Raw genomic sequence first — 26641 nt, 5'->3', positions numbered from 1 at the left:
AAGAAGTAAATTCAGATTTTCAGCATTATGTTCTACTCTTTCTAAGAAACCTGCCCTTTCACCAGCTGCCTGTGCTGCCCTGTGCATACACATACCCTGACTGCCCCACCATGGACTCTGTGCTGGGGCAGCTCCTGCCTGAGCCCTGTCCCCCCACCCTCTTCCAATCCACAATCAGGGCTCTGGGGACAGTCAATAATTTATCTTTTGTATTATGTATAAATTTGTAAACTGCCCTCAATCACAAGGCAAATGAACTGTGGCATGAATACACAATGTCTATGATAGGATTCATACGGATTTCTTATGTGTAGCTTATCAGAGTAATCATATTATTGTGTAGTGATAACTTATGCTCTGGAAAACACATTAACATCCACGTACATAGGTGGAGTTGACAAATACATTACAGTAAAGGGAATGAAAAAAGGAAATAGTAAGTATGGAATATACCGAAGGGGCCTGAAATAAAGAAAATCTTTAAAAATGTACACAGCATATGGTAAACATTTGATTACCTATAAACCTGGACAAGTAAAATGAATGGAGAACTAGGAACTCAATGTGGAATATAGGTTTCAGTCATCTGTCGCACTAAAGATTTCCACACAAGTATTTATGGGCCACAAGTTGCTTATTTGAATTTATTGCCCCTCCCTGTCATAATACACCTTTATATGTATATTACCCAGGTGGTAGCTGGAAGCTTTTCTTTAGATCTGAGTAAAACAGGCAATTCCTCAGCCCACGAGAGTCCACAATTCCCAAGATTTCTGTAAATTCCAGGGACGGGGGTGATGCTTATGCTGCTATGGCCCAGGGCTCCAGGGCTCTCCCACCTGCTGGGACGTGTACACTGAAACTCAGCTCACAACAGATGTGGTTAGAGGAATCTGCTGAAGATCTGGGGAAGGCCGAGCCAAGAACACATGGTCTTATGCCACTCAGATGGCTCTTTTCTCCCTATTCTGCTTTTTTCCCCTTTTCATATTCTCCATCCTGGATAAAGTGATTCAGATATTTTAGAGAAAATCTTGGCACCATCCCATTCGTCCAACTGAGGTAGATCTTGTTTCTAAATATAACCTCTAATCAATATTTCTTCAGATGACAGTAGAGTCCTTGTTGAGAGCCATTTTGATCCTGGCTGTAAACATTGTAAACATGTCTTCCTATTACACTCATGTATTAAAAAAGTAGGATATGATCAAAAAGCTCGAAACTAGAGGGGAACCAGGGGCACATAGAACCCTACTGCTCTATCTCTGAAGCTCCCTTACCATTTGTGACTGAAGTCACAGTTGTCCTATAAACTCCAACATAGGCATATTCTAGACTCTATCATCAAGTGGAATTGGGAACGTCCCATCCTAGACTGGTAATTCTGATTTTGTGCTATTTTTTTTTTTATTGTTGTTAGATGCACAACTCAGACTTACATGCAATTTTGTTTCCTTCCCTCTCTGCTTGAGGCCACCATGCTTTCCAACCCATGGGACAGTTTCACTTTTTCCTTGCCCCTGCACAGTGTCTGCTCCCATGCGTACAGACAGCAAAGTTGGGATAATATGGGCTTTGAATAGCTGGCCTACACGTGCAATGGATAATTAGATCTGCTTTAGATTTCACATTATTTCCAAATTTCCAAGTGTTCAGGATTCTCATGATGCTGAGTTATCCACCTCTACAGAAAGCTCTCTTTTTCACCATTGAAGGAGTGAAGAGAATAGGTAGAAAGGCAGTAAGTGACTACACCTCAGAAAATAACAGCAGATAATAGCATTACCATGCTGAATGGCTCAGCCAGTAAATCAATCTATGGCTGCGATGCTGCTAGATATGAGCACCTGAAGTAGCCCATTCCATACCTTCTAACCACCTTCATTGTTTCTTGGCAACACTGTCCTCACAATTTGTTTTTACTTAAAAAACACAGTATCCCGTAGTCATGACACCAAGCCAACGTTTTCTGTTTCCAGTTAAGGGAAATATAAAGATGCCAGAAAATATTTGTCCAAACAGGGCTGTTTTTCATTAGAAGGGTAGTTTTAGAGCCCTGTTACTGCAATATCAACTCTGTATTGTTCTATGACCATGAAGCACACAACTGAAATTGGCGGGTTTTTTTTCTATTAGCAGCATATCACATTTGTTGGGTATTAAATAAAGTGTTCACAGATATTAAAAGTTTTTCTCCTCCTGGGAAACGCACATCATTGAAAATGCAACATAATTTCCATTCTCTTTTGGAGTCCTTAAGTTTAAGACTGTAATTTTTTGGAGGTACTTCAAGTTAGCCAGCATATTAAATATCTGCTCCTCACCCTTTACCTCATGCATAACCTGACTTTATCGAAGCTGGAGAAAGATGTTAACCCTTTGCCCATCAGTTCTTTACCTCTGACAGGGCAGAAAGATCACTCACTATATACACCTGCTCTAGAGTGGACTCTCATGGTCCTCTTCTTCTATAGCATTTTTCAATATCATGTAACTAATCTTGGAAAGGACAGATTACTTTGCAGAGAACACCACTTAGGAATTAGAGAATGTTCCACATTAAAGGAAATCAGTATGTAAGTTGTGACCAATTCCACATTTCCAATGTAACAAGTCTGGAAGTGCCATGCCCAACTGGAATGTCAGAAACTGCTAAGTTTGGCACACGGCTATTGTGAAAGAAACAGGAAGCTTCTTGGGAGCTGTGGAATTCATCATGGCTTTGGAGAAAAATAGTAGCATCACAGATGGTAAGTGCCAGACCAGATGCTTCTGTGGCCATGATGAACTCCAGAGTGATGAGCCAGGCGGTCAAATCGAGAGTGCTCATGGTGAAGTGGAGCTCCACATTGAATTACTTTTGGATGACAAGGACAGTAGCACTACTTATTGTTTGTTCATGGCATTAGAATCAGACATTAACTCCCATCTGTCCAACCATCCTGCCAGGTCAGCATATAAGAGTGTCAAGCACTTTCCTTGAACCAGGCAAGTACAAGCCCAAGTGCCTTACACGGGTCACTTCAGTCACTCTTCATCACAAGTCATGAGGTATGATTATGGTTACTATCACTGTCTAGATGGAGAAGTGGCTCTGTTCCCAAGGCCACAGTCAATAAGTGTCAGAACCTGAACAATTGGTTCTGAAATCAGAACTCCTAATGGCCATGCTGCAGTGTCTTGATGCCTCTCAGGTAATATGAGGCACTTGACTTCCCTCCTCTCAATGAATTTTCCAACAGCTTTGTGAGGTCAGTATTAACTATCCTTACTTGGATAAAGAAAGGATAGTTCTTTAGAAAGAGAAAACAAACAAAGAAAACAAACCTCCAAGAGACTTTGGGACTTGCCCCTGGACACACAGTGAGAAATGATGCTTTTGGGATTTGAATCCAGGTCTGTATGAATCTCAAGTACAACTAGAAGCACTATGTGTCTCACATGCCATAGTGAGCCTGTTGCTTGTCATGGATAAAAACTGACGGTAGCTGGAGTTTAGGTGCTCACATGTCAAAATCTCAGGGGAACATGAGATCTTTTCAGTAGAAACTGCTTTTCATACTTACACACATCTTTTCTTCTTATAGAGAAAACATGAAACATGTGATCCAGCAATTTCTCCAATGAACATTATCTTCCACTGTAGGCTGGACCCAAATTCAAAATTCTCTGTCCACATGTTTCACTGTTTGAAATGTTTTTGAGCACTTAAGATACCTAAGTCACACGGGTAGAAATTAATCAATGGAGACATGTAATGCACAAAATATGGAAATAATAGCTGCTTAAATTAAAATATAGGTTGCATCATCCAAATGAAGGCCGATCCAAAAATGGCATGTCAAACCACTAACATTTCTTTAACTGCTATTTATCTGCATGTTCTCTAGTTTTGTCTACAGTGTTTTCATGGATTTGCTCATGCTCCAGTGCTGGGCGTGCCAAGAGCTCAGTGCTGTATAAATAGTTTCAAATGCACAGAATGTGATGGAAATCTCATTTGAAACCATATGGCCTTTCACAAATGCTCCAAATGGCCACTACTCAAAGGTACAAGATTTAAAAAGTAATCCTGCCACCATTAAAAATATATGAATAAATAAATGATGGCAATGACTTCCTTTTCCCTACTGGATTTGTGGACGGGTTAGGGAGTATGAATTGCTTCTGCTCTGTGGCTGATTTTCAGTTCAGATAACTCATCTTTATTCATTTCCTTTCAGTCGTGATGAGCCATATTGAGAGCAGCTGTAGGCAAGAAAAAAAAAAAAGGATCTCCTCACTCCCTCCTTTAAGTCCTTGTCAAGCAGCCGTTATAAAGAATCCATCTGGGCTCAGTGCTTTGCTGGGCACCCAAGAAATAATAGAAAACAGGAGAAACAGAAAGTTTAAGCTGAATCTAACAAAGAGATTTAAAAATTACCCAGACACATGTTTTGGGGAAAAATCAACCTCAGGATGATTTAATGCAAAGTTGGGTAGGCCAGGCCTAAAGGAAAAGCACACTTTAAATTAAATTCAAAACCAGACCAAACCAAAGTGTACTTGGAAGGTGATGGGAAACACCAATAGGCAGGTAACTAGTAAGGAGAAGTCTGGTGGCCAATTCTAGTGAGAGTTACTTATAAAGTTAGAAGGTGATAGGTGAGTGTCAATAAGCCAAGCTCTAAAATGTAATAAGAGTGAAATGATTATGGGGAAACAACTTGCACAAAGTGGAATGAAATAAGAAATGATTTACTTTAATAATTGAGATTTTAGGGGCGCCTGGGTGGCGCAGTCGGTTAAGCATCCGACTTCAGCCAGGTCACGATCTCGCGGTCCGTGAGTTCGAGCCCCGCGTCAGGCTCTGGGCTGATGGCTCGGAGCCTGGAGCCTGTTTCCGATTCTGTGTCTCCCTCTCTCTCTGCCCCTCCCCCGTTCATGCTCTGTCTCTCTCTGTCCCAAAAATAAATAAACGTTGAAAAAAAATTAAAAAAAAATTGAGATTTTATACCAGAAAAAGTCTTTCCAGGTTTAAGCGGCAAATGAATCGGGGATCAAAACTCATTTTTTTTTTAAATTTTGGATAAATGATGAATATTTTTTTGGATCTGAGATAGAAAGCAAATGCTTTTGACATTTTACTTAAAATGATTTCATCTGTTTTAATACATAAACCCAAAAGAAATCTTGTTTATGGATCATTCTACTATACTTCAATGACACAAAAATGGCTTCAGTTTCAAAGGGGAGAGTTGGCAAGTGATTACTGCATAAAATATCGCAGTCTTGTTTGTTTTACAGCATTTTTGTTCATGCGTTTTTAATGGTTACATGAACCAAATGCTTAGGCAGCTGTGCTGAAGATGGAATGAATGAGAAACAAAGATCTGCTAGAGGGCAAGCTGGAAGACTAACTGCTTTGCAGCTTTTCTTGAAATATAACTAACAGAGCAAGGAAGAATTCTAAATAGTGTTTGAAAATGACCAAGAAAGCACAGTGACTAAAATTCACAAAACAAGTTTTAAGAAGCTAGAAGGAAAAGTCAACCGAAGAACTGTCAGAATACACAAAGAAAATCCAAACTCTCTTGCTTTCCATTTATTAGCTAGAATTAGCAATGGCTTTTACTTCCCATCATCTCTGAACTCTGCCATTTTGGCACTGCTGAGTCCCCTCTCCCTTGTGACCTTAACTCTTCCATGGCTTCTACAATTTGCTTCTCTATCTACCTCTGCAATCTTCTCCATCTCTGTGGCTGGATCAGTTTTCTATCTGGCTTCTTTCCATCTCCACTTACCTCCTACAGTCCAGGGTCCTAAGCCTTGCTCTCTCTTGGGAGTCCCTTTATTTTTATATCACCATGTCACTTCTGATCATTCCTAAAATCTACATGGCCTTCCTCAGTATCCACTCTGCAACCTACAGGCACCAGCCTCTGTCCCTCTGCCACTGTGTCAACTTCAGTATGGTCAGAGTCAACCTCCATCACTAAGAGATCCATCCTCCAGGCTTAAAAATTATGACTCACTTTTTTTTTTTTTAACTTTTTTCTCTCCCTTGGTCAGTATATACAATCAGTCCTACTGATTCATCAAAAATTTATCTCTGTATTTTTCCTTTCATTAATGGGACTTAGGCTCTCACCAATTCACATCTAAATTATTTCCACAATAATACTAATAACAACTCAGTAGTGTCAACTTTCATGAGCCAAGCATTGCTCTGAATGCTTCTTATGAATTATATTATTATACAGGAAGAAATAAGTGCAGAGATGAATTTATCTGCCTGAAGTCACACAACAAAGCAGAGCCACGATTTGAACCAAAGCTGTCTAATCATAACATTCTTTAGCACTCTGTTGAATGGTTTCTCACAGAATCTCTCATCCAAGCCATGTTGCACACTACATCCACTTTATTTTTCTAAAATAGTGTCTAAGGGGCACCTGGATGGCTCAGTAGGTACAGCACAGGACTCTCAATCTGAGGGTCATGAGTTCAAGCCTCACATTGGTCGTGGAGCCTACTTAAAAAACAAATAAAATAAAATAAAATCGTGTTTTAAATGCAGTTATCTGTATTAGCAACCTCAATTATCCATACCCATGGGCTCAAAATTTGAGTTAAATTTTATGGAAACTTACCTTAAGGAAATAATTACTTGTGTATGGGAAGATTTATATACATGGATCTTCACTGTAACATGATTTACAACAGTTCAAAATTGGAAACACCTTTAATGTTCAATGGCTGGTTAAACAGAATTGTGGTGCATTTATATGAGGAAACACACAGTATTAGAAATGACATTGCAGAAGAGTATTTGGTGACACAGGAAAATGTTTAAGATTTACTCAGTGGAAAAAAATAGGTTATAGAAGTTATATAGAGTATGAATCCAATTTTGTGGGGGGAAAAAAGGCAAAACAAAAACAAAAACAAAAAACCAAATACACCAAATGTTAACCAAAATTGTTTTGAGGTATTGGGACTGTAAGGGATTTATTTTCATGTTTCTCCAACATTTTATAATGAATATATGATATATTATAATCAGAGATCGCTCCCATGGTAAATGTTATTTAAAAAACAGTATTTATATCTCATGACTACAGTGTCATTCCCTTGCTCAAGGACAAAACAGTAAATACTTACTGTCTGTTATAGTAAGTTGAAAATTTCCATGCCTTTAATGAAGCCCCTTTGTCTAAGGCTTCTTAGTTCTTGAATCCCAACCTCTATGTCTTTCCAGGAGAATGACTCCAGCCATATAGGATTTCATTAGGCTTCCTTTTTGCAGGCTCACCAACTCTGCAATTGGTCAAAGCCCAGCCAGGGCCTCACATCACTCACTCCTGACCAATGCAGATGCACCCACCAATCCTGGATTCTTAGACTATAACTTGGATTTATTTATAAATGTTTGGTATTTCTTTCTAGTTTTACCATGTCTGGAAAATGGTTCTCAACCTGTAGGCCACGTAGTCATTATAAAAGTCATCATTACCATACACAAGTCAGGCAAGTGGTAAAAATGTTTCCTCCATTTAGTGCTTTAGTTTTATTATTTACACGCTAGCTTTAGCTGCTATTCTCTGCCTCCTGCACCATGTTTTTCACACTCGGGCTATGGTACTTCCTACCTAAATTAAAGTGATATATTTACATGTATGTTTCCCTTGCTCAATTGTCAGTTCCTTGAATGCAGTAAAAATACATAATCGAGTTTTACTGCCCCAGCACATAACATTTAGTAGTACTTAATAAACATTTATTGAATGAATGGCAGATTAGAAGAAATAGGTAAATCTGTATCTAAAATAAATATAAGTTGTTTGAGGAAAATACTGAGAGCAACTTTCCCATGATTTATGATTGGACTCTAATACCAGCACCAGAAATGATTAAAATATTTATGAATGAAATTGTTAAGGTAAAAAATAATTCCTATCTCCAGTTAGCTTTGCCAGATACCTAAGAGATGCATAAAAGTGAACATGAAAATAAAATGTAAGACTTACACATCATTCTGATTTTTTATACCAGAAGACTGTTCCTATCTAGAGATTTAGCGATAAAATGGGTGGGAGGAGGAGGAGGAAAAAATAATTTTCACTGATTGTGAAACTTATCAAATGGCAACTCCAATTGCCACTTTTTTCCACTATATTCTAAATTACTCTAAACTTGCCATGTATCGGTGGAGACCGAAAGATCATACCACAATTCACAAGATGTAACACTGTATGAATAAGTGGTCTATATATGGGGAACTATAATTTTTCTGTGGAACTTTGGAGAAGTTGCAACCACACAAGGAAAGTCTGATTGGTTAATATAGCCAATCAAGCCACTGGTTGTGTTTCAGAATACCATAATCCCAAACACACAGGCGTGGTTTTATATAATACATGGGTATAACTCCAACAGGGTCTGCATGCTCTAAGGATTCTCCCATCTCTTGTTGGCCCTAATTTCCATTTCTTTAGACTACTTCACTTCTCTTTGAGCTCAACAGGCCATAACATTACATCATAAGTGGGTAAAACTGAGACTCATCTTTCCATCTTAGCGACCATATAAAGTAGATATTTAACTACCAGTGGATTCTGTCATCCTGGATCAAAGGAAGAATATGCAGGGGAAAAAAAGAGGGAAGCATTTTTCCTCTTCTTAATCTACGGGATAATGAACAAAAGTGCCCTTTGAGATCAAATGAGGAACACCAATAGGAAAGCCATTCCAAACTAGTTGTTATTTATATTGTAAAAACATGGCAAAAATTATTAAAATAGAACTGCTAAGAAATCAACCAGAGAAATAAAAATCAGGGAATTAAAAAATCTATAGTTTTAAATGGAACCCCAGTATAACTTTAAATTTAGGGAAAGTTGTCCCCCCTCCCCCCCCACTTTATAGGCTAACCACATTCCCTCAGGCTTTTACCAGGTGAAGGTAACGTTTTGTGTTTTGTGTGCACGAGAGCATAATGAGATCCACAGTTATCTGGATTTGAATTACAATGAGCCACTTTTAATAGGTCCATTCTGTATCAGGGATATGATGTGAAACGAATGGACTCTGGGAATGAGGAGACTCCCATTGGACCTATAACTGTCAGCAAATCAGACTCACTTTAGAACTGAGAATTTGAGTTCTTTGCTTGGTACTATGAGATAGCCTGAAGACCTGTGTTTGGGTGAGGAGGGTGTAAGGGCAGGGGCAGAACGCTAGAGCAGAAGCCAATGGAATAGCCTCCACAAAGGAACTCTAGTTTTAAGAACAAATTATGCCTGCTTAATGGGACATAAAATCCTTGGGACATTGCAGGCATTCAATATCAAATATTAATAGTGATACTCTGTCCTTTAGTGGAGAGTTTTCCATATAAACAAAATTTAAAAAATACTTTATGCATTAATGAGGCAAATAATCAAGGAATATGAATCTTATGTTTATTATAGTAAAATCTATTTGGATTAATGTCCTAAAAGCCATAGGTGCACCAAAACCTATATTCTAATACTCTTTAAAGAGATACAATTGAGGGTGCCTGGGTAGCTCAATCAGTTAAGTGTCAGACTTTCGATCTCAGCTCAGGTCATGATATGATTTGTGGGATCAAGCTCCACATTGGGCTCTGCCTTGACAGCATGGAACCTGCTTTAGATTCTGTGTCTCCCTCACTCTCTGCCCCTCCCTTGCTCATGCGCTCTCTCTCAAACTAAATAAATAAACATGAAAAAATAAAAAAAAATAAAGAGACACAATTGTATTATCTTTTAGTATGCAGAAACTAGAAGAGGGCTAATTTTATCAAGCAGAGGTCCTTCACTGGTTCACTTGAACTTAGCACATTAACAGTGGTTTCAACATGCTTGAAAACAGGTTTTTAAATAGGATAAATACTGTCCTTGATGTTCCTCTTCAGAAACCTTTACTGACTTAGTAAACTACTTTTCATGGATGGAGGAAAAGCCAAATTCACTAGGCCATTTCACTTACCAAAAATTAAAACACACACACACACACACACACACACGCACACGCACACAAACACCTAGTACCTAAAAACATTAAGCTTTTCTAGTATTTTAGATCAACATGTAAAAAAAAATCACTGTCTGAAAAAGAATGTAAATATATTACATTCCTGTAGGATAGAGCAGCAAAAAATAAATAGATTGACTACATTTCACCTAAATACATAATTAATAAGTTGATCTAATATATTTTGATTTAAAGGGAAATTTAGAAAGGGGAATTGTATTTAAGGAAATGCTTTAAACACTAAGTGTCTCCTCGTAAACAAGTAGCAGGCAGGAGGTCTTACATCTATGGCATTAAACGGGTTAAGTGCACAATCCCAACTAGAGGATGTTGTAATTTTTTAGATTTATGAATTGGCCAGGCCACTCAGCATCTTGAACGCAATAGACGCTATCTAGATCTGTCCCTTACCTGCTGGGAAGAGACAATTCCCCTCACGCTTGGAACCCCGAAGCCCGTTAAGCTGCCTGCTCTGTAACCTTGGCAGCTGGACCCTACACAATTCTTCATCTCCTGCCACTGGGCCTCACTAAATAAAAACTATGGTGCCTTGTTAGCCAACAACTGAGCGTGAAATCACTACACTGCAATCCCCTACTCTCTGAGTCAATCAATTCTTCCTGCCATTATGGATCTGGATGCATCGGGTCAATAAAGAGAGGGGGAGAAAATGGAGCGGAATAAAAAGAGGGGGACGGAAACACACCCAAACAGCATACTTAATTCCATATAGTGAAATTAGTTAGAGCATTCATATAAAACAGTTTAGAGCTGGCTAACAAAACCAAGGCATGTGCTATTTAATGTCGTCATCAGGCTTTGAACTTGCCCAGGACACAGAATGGGGAAAACTATGGAGACAGATATGCGGCAAAGAAACAAGCTTTTGTCAGGTCTAAATTGCTAACAGATTAGAGCGTGTTTGACAAGGCACTGAGATTGTAACATATGTTCTTTTTAAGAAGTATTAACATTTCATGCATTAGCTACATGCTAACTGAGAAAGCCTGAACCACTAAGAACTATTAGATGTCATTTGCAGTAGTCAGCAGCTCTCCATGCTTGGAATCCTGTGTGAGCCTTCAACAGGGGACAGAGGATGCAGGGAAGGTGGAGAGGAGGGGAGGAAAGTCAGAAAGGACAGAATGCAAAGAAAGAGGCTGTGCCACGTGCTGAAAGTGGTGTTAACTTTTTTCTTGAAGAAGCTCCCAAATGTTCAGAAGAGGGGTGCAGAAGAGGGAAGGAATATTTTGACATAAAGTTCTTTTCAGCATTTTATCCCACTTAAATGACATCTCCTATCTATTACTACTTTCTTAGTTGGAGAGCTGTTCACTCCATATCCTGAAATGGCCCTTTGGCTCACATTTCCCAAAATGGTTCTTTTTCTGGAGGGCAAAACTGTTTTATGGCAGAAATCAGAGTGTTGAATAAATATTATTATTAAAAACAAGCTAGGACTACTGGTTCATCCAGAGCACTCAAAAATCATTAGGCCTTTACTACAGGGCCCAGGCTTCCTAATTGTAAAGTTTCACATATAGTGTGTTATGGTTGCTTTTACAGAAAATTTCAACAACTTTTGCTGTTAGTCTACAGGCCCCTTATGGATAGCAGTTATATCTTGTCTGCACAATGCCTGGCAAATAGTAAGGACTGGATGAACATTTGTTGACTTGTATTTATATGAAGGGAATGGAAAACATAAAATAATACCTCTAAGCAAGGAGTCCTGCCAGCAGCACTGTCTACCCATCCCTCTTCCATGGTCCTACCGTCCTCCTGGCCATGGTCTGTTGCACTCCCGGGCATGACTGACTGCAGTTCTCATTATCGGGCAAGGCTCACTGATTGATCTTGTCTTCCCTAGAAGACTGCAGGATCCTTAAGGTTGGGCACTAAGACTTACTTGACTTTGTAGCCTAAACATCCAGAACAGGGGCATACTGATAGGGCACCAAAACTAATTATTACCTGACAAACTTCATACCCGCCAGACGAGTTACCATCCTACTTTATTAAAGGCGCTGGAAATGGAGAACTCCTATCTCAGTAAAATGTAATTATGTGCACATCATTATCTGATTTGAAAATTCTTTTAAAATGAGTTCTTATTTTGTATCATACAGCTTAATTTTATTATTCACATGTTATTCAGAATCCAGGGATTGTTACTGATCATATTTGTACATGTGTGTACATATTTGTTGTATATGTAGATAGAAAGGTATTCAAAGAGATATGGAGATAACAAACTTTAAACCCCAGGTCCCTTTTCACTTCTTGACTGACTCCCTGATGCTGATTTTAATGTTAAACATGCTCCTTTTAAAGTTAAACAGAATTCTAAACATAGCTTAGAAGGAATAAAAGCTATGAAGTATTATCATACCAAAAGAGAAATAATTTCAGAGTTGGTTGTTATTTTGGATTATTTATGCACCTATCCAGATTTTTATGGGAAAAAAAGAGTTTGATTTTGATCCTGGGACTCATAATCTGACTTAATTGATAGCAAATTAGTACAATCTAGGATATGGTGGAAGATATTTACCATATATGCAAACATAATCTGTTAGGAGAAAAGCAATGTGGCTTATATATATAGAGAGGGCATGACTCTTCAGTCATTGTGAGTTATTTGAGAAGGTAAATAAGCAGGGCACATCATTTATTTAAACTTTTAAAGCCCTTTGACAAGGTTCCACATCAAAGATGGTTTATAAAAACGGAGTGAACATGGGATTGGGAAAGTGTTTTCTCATGGAGAGAGGAGTTGATTTAAGATGGGAAATAATGAGAAGAACCAACCTTTTTCATCAGAGAAGTGTTATATGTAACCGACAGACAGCATTAGCTGGATTTTCTTTTTAACATTAAAAGTTATCTTGGAGAGAGAAGCACACTGAAAGAAAGAAGGAAGGAAAGAAAGAAAAGAGAAGAAAAGCAAAGAGAAAAGAAAAAAAGAAAAAAAAGGAATGAAGGAGGGAAGGTAGATCTGCATGACGTATTTGCCTCTTTCGTGTGATAAAACCATGGGAAGATTGTGTGTGTGTGTGTGTGTGTGTGTGTGTGTGTGTGTGAGAGAGAGAGAGAGAGAGAGAGAGAGAGAGAGAGAGAGAGAGAGAAAAGAGACAAGAGGAGAGAGAAGAGCTGCTGGAGGTGGGGTGGAGGGTGACAAGCAGATGATGCTCTTATCAATGCACCAAAGTGGCATAACTGCTCCCACCCAACATGGACAAGTTTGATGACTATGTCCTACAAGACATCTGATTAGAAAAGTCTGGTGAAACTGAGGAAATAAAGTATTCTAAGTATTATTTTTAAAAATGGAGGGAAAAAAATCTCGGTGTGTGTGTGTGTGTGTGTGTGTGTGTGTGTGTGTGTGTAATGAAAGAACAATGGAGGCAGACAGAGATAGAAAAAATGTTCAGCAAGGAAAAAACACAAGTTGAGAGGAGTGACTGGAAAAGTTTATAGTCACAGAGGATTTACAGGGGGCGGGCGGGGGTGGTATCCCCTATGCTCACTGTTTGAATAGTAAGGGGGTGGTATCCACTATGCTCACTGTCTGAAGAGTAAAGCCAGGTAAACCCCTTTGAAGTTTAAAAGGCTCTTTTAGGACACCCGATAGGATGTGCTTAGATTTACACAATAGGTGGCTCTTCAAGAGAAAGCATCCAGGGAAAATGTGAAATGCGCTTAAGAAGTTTGAGATATTTGGGAGGCTAGATTCTTAACAGGTTAACAAAGCAAATGAGGAGCTTCTAGTTGCACCCCCAGCTTTTGAACTTCCCCTCCTCTCCCTTCCACAGAAAGAGGAAGAGTGGCAGGCCTGGAAGAGCCATGGCTTCCATTCTCTCGATTTAATGCAGAAAATTGAGCGTGGATTGTGAATGTTGCATCAGGATTACTGTTATCAACCTTAGTCACTAATGACCCAATTTGGGAGCAAGAGGAGTAGAGGGGAGAAGGTTCCAGTCAAACAACAGTACTGTCTGAAGATGCAAAATATCTTTTTTGAGGTAATTAAAAAATTTTTTTTGGCGACTTTAAAGACTGGTTTCTTATGTGCAGTGCAGCATAGAACAGCTTGTAGGCTGCAGATCAATAAATTCCAGTTAACTTTCAAGTCATGTCGGCATGCAGCCCTGACTGGTTTATTAATTTAAATTTCAGCCCTCTAAAAAGGTATGTCTAAAGAAATAAGGCACTATGAGGATGGTACTGAGATTGCTCAATCAGAACAGGCCTTTGCATATATTGGTTATCCACATCAACAGGAAATCTTAAACCACTGAAGAGAATAGATCACCCCTCCTTCTGTCTCATTTGGTTAGTGTTTTTCTTAGGAACCCTGAGAACCATTTCTTTTTGTTTTTAACAGTACTTGATCTCTGAACAACAAATACCTTATGGCTTTCCTCACGCACACTTCAGCAACTAGTTTAGAACAAAAAAGGTGAAAACGAAAAGAGAGTAACACTATCTCAAGGTTTAAATCTCTTCGTAGGGAGGGAGGAAGGTCTGCCAGAGTCTCCTTTCTCTCTTCCCTGCCATGATGTCTCTGGAATGGACCAAACAGTAAGGATTTGGCCTAGAAGTGAAAAGTGAGGAACAGCTTATGCTTTTGCTACAATCGTCTCTTCCTTGCTTTCTTACTTTGATTCTTCACTTTGTTTGCTTTTGCCACACATGTTTTAAAAGCCCTCAAATATCTGTCAGTGGATGATCCCTTTTGTGGACTTGCTCCAGGCATCAGGACATTCTGGAATCCCTGCTCCAAAATGACTAGTATTTTAAGAGGTACAGACTAATTTTACTGTGCCCCAAATTATTATGATAGCACAGCTGCGGTTCAAACAATGCATCCTCAAACTAAATGGCTTCTGGATGATCTGTGTTCACTTTTCCCTTACACTGACATAAATAAGAACAAGCTGCTGGAATCCATGAAAACTGGTCAGAGACAAAGGCTGCACATGAATTCTGCACCTACAAGATTTTTATTGTGAAAGAAGTATTTATGAAATGCTAATACCATTTGAATTTGGCCCATGTAATAGTATCTTAAGTATATGTTTAAAAAAACAAGTGTTATGATGTGACTCTTGATCCTGGGGTCACTGAGTTTGAGCCCCACATTGGGTATAGAGCTTACACAAATTACAAATAATAAGTAAACTTAAAAAAATAACACACAACTCCCCAAAACCTACAAGTGCTTACATAGAAATCCTAGATGTTTTCAGATCCATTGGGCCTTCATGAGATTTATATAGAACATTACTATCATTTTACTAATAACTGTGATATGTATTTTAAGAGCTAACTGAAACAATATGGAACTTACGGCAAATTTTCTTGTTGAGAAATTTAGACTAAAGACAGATTTACACTTTTTATTTCTGACTGCATTCAGTTTTAATCAAGGTTCCTAGAGCTTCTCACTAACAGTGAAATTGTATTTAAATAGGGCCTTTAGGGTTTTCGAGTTACAGATTAATTAACTCAATTTGGACAGGGTTTTGGGGGCAACTGTAGCTCTCGCGTCTCTAATTTTATCTCCAGAGGTAGTCAATGTTCCTCTAGACATTAGCAACTAAATAATTGCATAGGCTTAGACGGATTATGATTGAAACATCTCAAGTCAAGCAGACTTGTTAGAAGTCAGAATAAGACCAGTGTTGAGTACAAGGATAGCATGCTATTATTTCACATTTCTAGCACCTTGCTGATCTGGGCTATGAATGCAACTGTACCACTCAGCTGGGGGATGTGGGGGATATGAATGAATGGCTCATGTATGTTTCCCCCTCTGTAAACTGGGCATGAGAACACCTAAGTCACAAGGCAGTTGTGAGGACTATTTGTGTAAAGTGTCCACCATTGATGCCTGGCACACAGTGAGTGCTCAGTAAGTCAAAGGCTGTCACTATTACTATTATAAACCTGAGTACCATGTTTTATCGTGCATAGCAAAGCTTTCTAGAAATAAAAGGCAAAGAGAAAGGATCAGGAAACGAGTAGCACATGCTTGTTCAGACAATACAATGAATACTCTTTGATCAGATTTTCTTTCCTGCCTTTCTCCAGGTACCCATGCACTCATTCACGCATGTTGTTGAGGCCATTACATTTCTTGCGACTTCATACATAACCTGGACTTTTTAGGTTCTCTGCGCCTTTAAATCCCCCTCTCTGGAGGCCTGTTTCTGACTATAACTATCCTACCTAGTCTTCAAGCCTTAGCTCACATAATATCTTCTCCGTGAAGCATTCCCTGACTCAGTGAGGTCTGTCCCTGCTGTTTTCCTTGCCCTGAATTTACATTTGTATAATTATACTTTTTGTACTTTACCTTGAGCTAGTTAGTAGTCATCTATATCTTATGTCATTTAATGCACTTAAGCCACTTGACGATAAGGAACCACTGTCATAGATTGAATGGTTTATGTTACTCAAAATTCATATATAGAAGTCCTAACCTCCAATGTGATGGCATCTGGGTTGGGGCCTTTGGGAGGTAATTAGGTGAGATGAGTTCATGAGGGTGGGGCCCCATGATGACAGTAGTGTCCTTACAGGAGAGGAAGAGAGACCAGCGCTCTCCCTCTTGCTTTCTCCGCCATGTGAGGACACAGTGTGAAGGTGGACTCCTATAAGCCAGGAAGAGAGTTCTCTCACCAGGAACCAAATATGCCAGAACCTTACTCTTGGACTTTCTATGCTTCCAGAACAGTGAGAAATAAGTGCCTGGTGTTTAAACTCACCCATTCTGTGGTATTTTGTTATGGCAGCCTGAGCAAACATAACCGTGTCATTATATAGCTCACACATCTATATGTGATTTGTTAGCATTTAATAAATGTTTGCGAATTGTCTTCAGGTTCTCATTCACCTGGGCCATTTATTTCCATGAATATCTTTCTTCCCTGGAAACTTGTTGTATGCTTTTCAGTTTGCTCCTGGTTCCCCAGCAACTAAATGCAAATATTTCACCCTGTGTACAACACTCTGCTAAATGCTATGGAATATATCAACCTTACCTCAAAAAAGCTTTATGGTCCCCTTGGAAATGGATGATAAGCACATATAATGGTAAAATAAATCTGACTAATTATCACACAGAAAAGATTCTAAGACAGGCCCAATAAGGGCCAAGGAGGTAACCTTTGTGAGTGAAGCATGCTACATTAAATTTTTTATGGCTTTTTAAAAAAAGTATATTTATTTATTTTTAGAGAGAGAGAAACAAAGCACACAAGTAGGGGAGGGGTAGAGAGAGAGGGAGAGAGAGAGAATCCCAAGCAGGCTCTGCACTGCCAGCACAGTGCCTGATGTGGGGCTCAAACTCACGAACCATGAGACTATGACCTGAGCTGAAGTCAAAAGCTGGACGCTTAACCAACTGAGCCACCCAGGTGCCCCTAAATTAATTTATATAAAGAAATATGCTCTCACCAATTTTTCTTCAACAAAAAGCCCCTCTGGCTAATTTTAAATTTTGGCCATTAGGACAGAAACACGGTTATAAGTAATGTTTCACTTGTCTTTTACTTCTACTGTAAGAAGAACAATAGCAAAAAGGCGAGGGTAAGAACCACGTGCTTCCTAGCCTCATTGGCAGAAGGACAGGCTGCAGCGGCAGAGGTTGTGGCAAACTTCAGAGCACGGCCTCTTCTAAAGAAGGTGCTGCTCAGCCCCAGCTATTCACTGCAGTTAGAGAATGCCTGGAGTGGCTCAATCTTCCTTTTCTTTTTAATGAGACACAGAAAAAAATGGATTTTTATGTAAAATCCATGTAGTTTTAATCACTGGATCTTAATTTTAAACATTTAAACACTGTTTTAAGCAAATACGTGTATGGCCGATGTCTACTAAAGGCTTTCACGTTACAGCCCCCATTGTGTTTTGGAAAATCAGAGAAAGACAAACAACTTGCAGTGTGGAACTCTGCACAGAAAAGAGGTCTGGAGAAGATTGCGACTGGGACACACCTACAACTTATTTCTGGTTTTTCTGACCTCTCTCTCTGTTGTCTTTACCCAGAGTGCAGTAACAGTGATCCCGTTTTTGAACCTTTAAGTTGACCTCATCAGAGCACCATCTTGCTGCAGACACCCAAATCTCTGATTCCGCTTTTAATTGCCCACTTTCAAATGATACGCCAACCTAAACTGAAGCACACTTTTACTTTCCATGCCCAGATGTGGTCTCACTCTCCCCACCTACTGCCTGTCCCTCCAGAGTTTTTCCAGGCCACCAGGGAAGGTACCACGTGGTCAATGCTCTAGTCTCACAATGTGGGAGGCAATTCTAATTTTTCTCATCTATCTCCTCCAACTCCAACCACATGACTACATCACATTAATGATTTTTTTTTAATGTTTATTTATTTTTGAGAGAGCGAGACAGAAACGGAGCAAGAGCTGGAGAGGGCAGAGAGAAAGGGAGACACAGAATCCGAAGCAGGTGCCAGGCTCCTAGCTGTCAGCACAGAGCCCTGATATGGGGATTGAACCCACGGACCTCTAGATCATGACCTGAGCCAAAGTCGGAACTCAACCGACTGAACCACACAGGTGCCCCGACATTAATGATTTCTTTGGAATGATTTTGAACAACCCCTATTGAGGGTCATGAAACTTAAATAATCGTCCTTAAAGACTGTTTCCATTTTGTTCTTTGCTTCACTCAAGTAAATTCCTGCCATCCTCTGCATGCAACACGTTCCCTTCTACTTTTGTCTTCTGCTGATAACAAAAAAGAGTCTCTTGAATATCTCTTCCCAATTTCCACTAATCCCCTTTCTTCATCCACATTAAAACTATCATACCAAACTGAACCCTGATTTGTTCTTCCTTTTGTCATGATCATGTAGGATTCGTGCCAAGAAATATGTTGCATTGTAAGGATTTCTAGATTTTTGTTTTGTTTTAGTAAAAGAAATGGAAAGACAAAAAATAATTATCATAGAAGAGTTCAAGTAAATATGTGTTTTGTTTTATCACAGACTTCATGGAATTTGGGATTCATGAAAGCTATGGAACACTTGTTACAAATCAAGCAAGCCACTGTGCTAAATGCTTGACATTTATCATCCCATTTGATCTCAAGTCCCTGATAAAATAGGCACTATTCTTAGTCCTGATTGACAGATGGGAAAAACTGAGGCTTAGTAGGTTAAGACTTAGCTCAGGTCACAGAGCTGGTGAGTAGTGCAGTAAAGCCTCAAGGCCCAGGCTGCTGGTCCAAGGCAAAGACCCTACTAAGCCCTACTCTACACGGCTTCCCTGAGTCACAAGAGCTGCCTGTACCGAGTGAAGTCTGCTGCTAACAGGCTGATATATTTTTTTATTAAAATTTTTTTTTTACATTTTAATTTATTTTTGAGAGACAGAGCACAAGTGCAGGGAGGGGCAGAGAGAGAATGAGACATAGAATCTGAAGCAGGCTTCAGGAGCTCAGAGGAGCTCAGCACAGAGCCTGATGCGGGGTTCGAACTCACAAAGTGTGAGATCATGACCTGAGCAGAAGTAGGACGCTTAACCAACTGAGCCACCCAGGCACTCTCTAACAGGCTGCTATTAAGATTAATGCAATGAATGACTGATAAAATGTCCACTAACATAAGGTTAAAAGAAAGGAAGCCCATAATTGTTTCACATATTTTTGCATATGGGCAAAACAGAACTCATAATTAAACACCAGAGTGCAACCTTAGATCCCAGCTTTCAGGACACTGTGTGTCAATCATGTCAAAGGTAGAAAAAGTGCCTGCCAAACTTATTCTAACTCTCCAAAGGAAGTCAAATAAAATGCACTTTTAGGGAAGTCCGTTTGTTTTCTTATTATTTATTTCTATTAAAGAGACTGGCTCTCCCCTCAACACTCAGTTCTCCAAGGACCTTTTTTGGGCATGCAAGGCTGCCTGACTCCTTCTCACTCATGTCACCAATGCTCACTTCTGCCTTTGGTCCCTCCCTAATGAATCAGACAGGAAACGTGCAGGGAGAAGGACTCGTTGCTTTCCCCTTTTTAAACTGTAAGACTGTTTAAAATCCATTCTGATTCAGTGTTGTCCTGGTTATATGCTAAGTCTCAGAGTTTTCTATGGGATTAAGTAGGGAAACTGCATTTCAACTTTAGAAAGAAAAAAAATGAAAAAAGAAAAAAACCAACCCAAGCAACTGAAGGCTGGATGATTTCCCAAGTCCTCCCTAGAACAGAAAAGCAAAATAATGCCTGATCTGGCCCTGGCAGCTACTGTACTTAGCTCTAAAAAATCCCAAGAAGGGACCTGGGAAATCATTTATTCAAACTTTTGGCCACTGCATCCTTTGTTTAAAAGATATCTTAGGAGAAAAACATAACGAATGCAGCAGATTAAAGTGCAGCTACTTTGATGGAGAGAGTGATGGACTTGGAGTCCTGCCCAGTGTCAACCCCCTTCCCCCTCTGCCTCCCAAGAAAAACCTTGAAGGGGATCAGAGGAGCAGCCACTGGCTTTCAAACTTGTTTGGGCCACAACTCACTGCAAAAACACATTTTATTAAGTGACTCGTACAGGTGCATCTGAACACACACACAGCTGAGACAAAACTTCCATGACACAATACTCTTATCACTACCTGTGTCATCTGACATGCTTCTTTCTGATCTCATCTCTTCCATTTAAGAAACACGATTTCCAGTCCACTAGATGCTGTCTCTGCACGTTAAGGGAGTTGAAAAACACTGCATTCAATGACAACCTTAGAAATAATTCTATAGATTAGAAATTTTTGCTCTTGTATGCATTTCCCGTCTCTGAGGAACCAATGGGGAAAAAGTGCAGTAAGAAGTGGCAAGCGGAGGCACTAACTTTGGGATGCAGGGCTAATTCACTTGATCCAAGAAGGGCAGATTCCCTTTGTAGGGAGTTGGGAATGCTGACCTACAGTGATGGCTGGTCTTTTTTCTCATGACACATCATGGGACAAGGCCACAGAGATTTCCACCACACGGACCAGAAAAGCAGGGAAAGTCAGAAGCTAGGCAACAAGAAAAAGGAGGAGAGACAGCGAGTCTGTGTTTGAGTCTCTGCTTCCAGTTTATGGCCAAGGCTCAGTTTTTTTTTTTTAATTCATTTTTAATGTTTATTTTATTTTTGACCCAGAGACAGAGCATGAGCAGGAGAAGGGCAGAGAGGGAGGGAGACACAGAATCCAAAGCAGGCTCCAGGCTCTGAGCTGTCAGTACAGAGCCCGACACAGGGCTTGAACCCACAAACCATGAGACCATGACCTGAGCTGAAGTTGGACGCTTAACCGACTGAGCCACCCAGGCTTCCCAGTCAAGGCTCACTTTTATTTTTGTCCTTGATTCTATAAAACATCTGATATCTTGTAATTTACCATTTTATTTTTAAAAGAAGTAGAGAGGAAAAGAAATCACAGCACAGTCACGACAGTTTGAAAATAAGTTGTCATTAATATACATAAAATCTATTAATGCTACAAAATCATCACCAACACAAGAAAAAAACCCATCCCTTTAGAAGAACAACACAGAAGATATTTCTGGTGGATTTGAAAAAAGCGAAAGAGAATGCAAACATGTATTTGTGGAAAGAATTCCCAACATCTACTCCTTTTCCACCCTTAGGATTGTTGACTGACTAGGCCAATACAGTGGGAGCCACAGAATTCAAAGGTTTGACTGAACTTTCTTCACTAACTTGAAAGATCCATTTCAAATACTATTTATTTAAATGTGTGTCCTTTTTCATTTTTCATTTTAGCAAGAGGCTGCAGGAAATACACTTAAAAAAAAAACAACCATCTAGACATGGTAAACTTATAACAAGGAAGGCTTCAGACATATGTACTTCCACACCAAATCACAAAATGGGCTTTTATAAATTTCTTTCTACAAAAATAAATAAGAGAAAGTAATAAAAAAAGATAAAGCCCTCATACAGAATTGCAGCAATTATATCCCCACAGCTACACTATAACCCAAAACTTTGCAAACGCTTTGATTATTGAACCATGGCTGAAGTGAATAATTTGCTTTTCACTAAGAAAACAAGCACATTCATTCTCACCACAATGGAGAGAGGCAGTTTTAATTAAACCTTATCAAAAGATGAATAAAGAATAAACTCAATACCCATTCCACAGAACTCTATTTTCGTCTGTTTAGTTTAAGCTTGCCATGTTCGTGCAATAATTATCCACTGTCCAAGGAATGCTGCAGTTGTGTTAATGTTGGTAAAGATTTAATTAGCTCAATTATCTGGAGAGTATTGAAGTGAGGCTCAGCACAGTACAAATTTCTTCAGGCTTTATACATACCTCTGATCAAAATACATGAAACTGAAATCTAAGTGAACAAAAGACTCTTACTTCTACAGTTCTACTATTGAAACAGTTCCATACTTCATAATTTTATTACTCCAACTGAAAAAGAAAAAAAAAGAACCCTCAGTATAAGTCTTTAGAAGTACAACTCATAAGTAAAGGCTTATCTTGCGTGTGTGGGTGTGTGTGTGTGTGTGCACAGTTAACTTCCTAATCTGTAAATATGTTCTTAGGAAGTTAATTAAATTTGTCTTGTAGATAAATATTAATACCAAAGTCCGGCCCTTTTAAAAACTTTTTATCTTTCCACTGTAGCCTACATATATTACGCTTTTCCCAGAAAATGAAGCATTTAAAAAGTATTGAAAGTGTGGTAACACAGACAACTGTTTCAATCTGTCAGACACCAGGGACAGACAGTAGGGTTCATTTCAGAAAACAGATTGGCCCCCAGCGGCCTGACCTTCCTGGTGGGAAAGAGAACACAGCGCTGTGCTTGACAAGCTCAGCAACAAAGAGGTATATTCAGGTCCCCCCCCCCCGCCCCCCGCAATTCAGACACGCTTCTCACAGGGAAAAATGCAAAGCAGGAGAAAGAAATGCACCACTTTCAGCAAAGCAGAGTTTACTTAGTTCGGAGACAAGGATCTCAACAATAACAAAAAATAACGTACTTAGGAAAGTAGCAAGCACTGTTTTATCCACTCATCTATAACTTCAGAACGCTGTAATCTGGCCATTGCCAATGTCTTAACATCCAACCTCACCTGTAATCCACACTCACTGGCATTATAACATCAGTGAAAACCCGAACAGATGATTATCCTGATAAAAGCTTTCTTAATAACTTTATCAATGAAGAGGGCATAACTTTTCTCTGAGAAGCTGGCTCATGCTAGTTTCAAAGTAAGCTTTCTCTTTGTTTGTACATGTTACAGGTTTTGCCTTTATTTTGAAACTTAAACGAATATTTCCTTGTGTTGTAGACCCTCAAACAGATTTTTCATTGCTTTTTTTAATTTTGAATTTGTATAGGGTCTTCTATGCTTCTTCCTTCTCCAAAGGAGTCAAAATCCAGCAGAAGTGTCAACAACAATAAAAAAAATTGATAAAGTAATATTTTTAATAAAAAAAGTCTCAGGCTAAATTAGTTGCTGTATATTAATACATAGTTTTCCCCTAACCTCCAAGGTCAAGTTTTATTGTATATCCTGCTTAGTCAGCTAACAAGCCATGTTTAGTTTGTATGTTTTGAATTCTATATGTGGAGATATATACATATATATACACACACACATATATGTATACATACACACACATATATACATATATATGTATACACACATACATACATACACACATATATATGTATACACACATATATACGCCTATATATATGTAAGATAAATTTAAAAGGCACTCACAACTGACCACATTATCCTTATAAACAAGTACATTGCTGTTTTTTTAAGCTTAGATTCTGTGTTTTAGTATATATTTTCCTTAACTGTAAGGATTATGAGCACTTAGGCTCAAACCAACTAGCGCAGTTGAAACAAGTCTCGATTTCTGACCCATAAATATCATGCTGATTTATCACATAAACAGGCATTGCAAATACACACTCCTCACTATGAACATGTGGACTATTAGAAAAACTTAACACTGAAGATCAGACCATTGTATATACGGACTGTATAAGTCCATCACAGTTTATAAAAGAAGGCATAGTTTTGACGATTGGACACACACCACAATCATAAGCTCGTGCTGCCGAGTAAAAGATAAGGTTTGTCAGGTGGTGAGAAAACTTTCTGCTTGGTAGTCCAAATAATATGCCTCAACTTTAGATTTAAACACTTCAGTCTCAGAAAATTCTGTGAGGAAATGGGGCAAAAAAATGATTCATGGCAATCAAAACTTGTCTTTTTTTTTGTCTGCCATGCTTTTCTGAACCATCTTTTTTTGGGGGATTATGTTAAGGAGTTCTTTGAGCTGGCAAAGAAAGACACAAGTATAGGTTAGTTTTACCTTGTTTTCTAGCCTGCAAACACTTTTACCGTATGACTCACTCAGTGTGGCTCGAAAGACATCCTTGGAGCTTCAGAGTATTTTGTACAAGAACAAAGGGGGCTTGGGTTCAGTTTGCAACACGAGTCATTTTTACCACACAAATTCCCTTCTTTTGTGCTGGCAAAGGGGGATACTTTGAGCCCTTTGGGTTTAGAAGATCTTCAAACGGACAATAGTGTGCAAACAACCCTCAAGAACATAACTTTACTAGAACAACCTCAAGGCTGAGACCAAGGCTTTGAGAAAGGCCCCTTCAGATTTCCTTCTGCTCTCCACCCGAACAAAGCCTGCCTGACAATACTGAAATCTCCTTCTTTCTTTGGATTAAACCCCCTTTGCAGGAAAAGTATGCAAATGCCATCCGTGGCTCCCTTGTCTGAGGCTACTCTCCCCCAGCTATCTTTGCTCTGTCTGGCTTCCCCAGCAGACCATCAACAGCCTGACGCAGACCAGCCTCCCAATTCACATCCTTCACAGCTCTGACAGTCTGCTCCCTGGGCCTGCCACTGCCTCTAAAAGGGGCTCATTTAGTCGTAATTAACTATTCCCTGCATATTTCCTAAGGTATGGTAATTGTGCTAAAAGCCAACAAGTGAGGCATTCATTCTAGTTCTCATTTAAATCTTTTTTCCCCCTCAGCAGTCTCCCTCCCTCTGCCTTCTTTCCACCCCACTCGGCCACCCTCTCTCCACTCGCCACACACATACACTTTTCTCTTTTCACCCCTCCCAGGGAATATTTCAAGTCAAGTGATGGAATGAAGGTAGAAATCAGAAACTATAGGAAAACAGACAGTTCAAAAAGCAAAGCTCACTGAGTGGTGAAGCACCGCATGGGAAGTCACAAAGAAAGTGAGAAAGAAGTAAAAATGAAACAAATTGTTTAGTTGACACACATATATAAAATGTATGAATATAAAAATATATGTAGTGTATAGATACGATATAAAAAATTCTACAAACACATTTTTCTTCCCCTATATATTTTCTTCTCAAAGTTTATTTTCACCCTGTATTACAGATAAAAGGTATAAAAAAAAAGGTAATGATTTTGTCTCCCCTGCCTTTCTTCTTTATCCTTAAGCTGTAGACAAGATAGAGATAAGGTCAACCAAGCAATTTCTGACCTCTTGCAAGCATTTCAGGTCCTGGCAAGTGGGCAGTGGACCACTGAACATTGTATTATGTTTTTGCAGGCAGACCAACATTATCATGATCAGGAGAAATTTGGGGGATGAGGTGAGGTGGTAAATTATTTGCCTTGAAGACTCTCTATCAGCCATGAGCTGTTGACTTTTGTTAAATGGATTTAACTGGAAAACAGTCATGGCTTCCCTACAATATCTCCATCCTCTCAACACACAAAACAATGTTGTGCAATTAGTTTTGGCATAAAGAAGGAGGTAATGTTTCATTAAAAAAAGACTCAAAAAGCAGCCTTTTGAAAAATTTATTCAGATAAGCAATAAGTGCAGAATCTGGCATTCAAAATTTTTATTCCGATGTGAATACTTTAGCTCTTCTATTTGCTTTGGCTAAAGTATGTTTCCATGCTGTTCCTTAATCATCTGGACACTGCTATTTCTAGTGTTAATTTACCAACATTTCTTAAGAGTAATAGAAAATACTTTAAATGTTAAATTATTAAATGCTCTGTTGTTATAAATGAGTTTATTTGGCTTGGCATTTGACTCTTCATCAGATACTACTATCCATAGAGGAAAGTCCAGTAATGAGAGAACATCAAAGAAGTTGGACCCATTCAAGATGGCTCCGAGGTTGGAATTATAGTGAGAACTTACCATGGCTATAAGCTGTAAATTAACTAACTTTCTTAGTTAGGCAATAACATTTATAAATCCATTTTTCTCTGCTAAACCATGGATATGCCAGTTTAATGTATTTCTGTTGTCATTTTTCCTCACACATAAGTATTACATGTATAAGCATCATATTCTACTTTTTTTACATTATCATATGTATTTCTCCATGTTTATTACCTTTATGACTATAATTTTTAAGATATTTATAATATCCCATCTAGTTTGGTATACTTTACTCACTAATTTCCTTTAAAAATATTTAAGCGGTCAATTCTAAATAATCTATGTTTACTCTGTCTTATGTTAGTTGTTTTGACATTTTTTTTTCTTTGTCATCAGTGTCACCATGATCAAAAATGTT

General features: G+C 38.9%; 1 protein-coding gene across 9 annotated transcripts in view; it reads right to left on the bottom strand.

Moving 5' to 3' along the window:
• CDK14 (cyclin dependent kinase 14) overlaps positions 1–26641 on the bottom strand; it is a 674504-nt gene that overhangs the window by 110967 nt on the left and 536896 nt on the right. For 4 of the 9 annotated variants that reach the window (XM_045053225.1, XM_045053221.1, XM_023250334.2 and 1 more), the window contains one exon: positions 21425–22484. The exons of 4 other annotated variants lie outside the window; for them this stretch is intronic. The gene's annotated coding sequence lies outside the window, so the exon portion shown is untranslated. Of the gene's footprint in view, positions 1–3566; positions 3718–21424; positions 22485–26641 lie in introns of those variants that run through there. One more of the 9 variants, XR_006594843.1, reaches the window with a different exon arrangement.

This window comes from Felis catus, chromosome A2 (assembly GCF_018350175.1).
Source record: "Felis catus isolate Fca126 chromosome A2, F.catus_Fca126_mat1.0, whole genome shotgun sequence".
Lineage (NCBI taxonomy): Eukaryota > Metazoa > Chordata > Mammalia > Carnivora > Felidae > Felis > Felis catus.
This window is presented reverse-complemented; position numbering and strand designations above follow the sequence as displayed.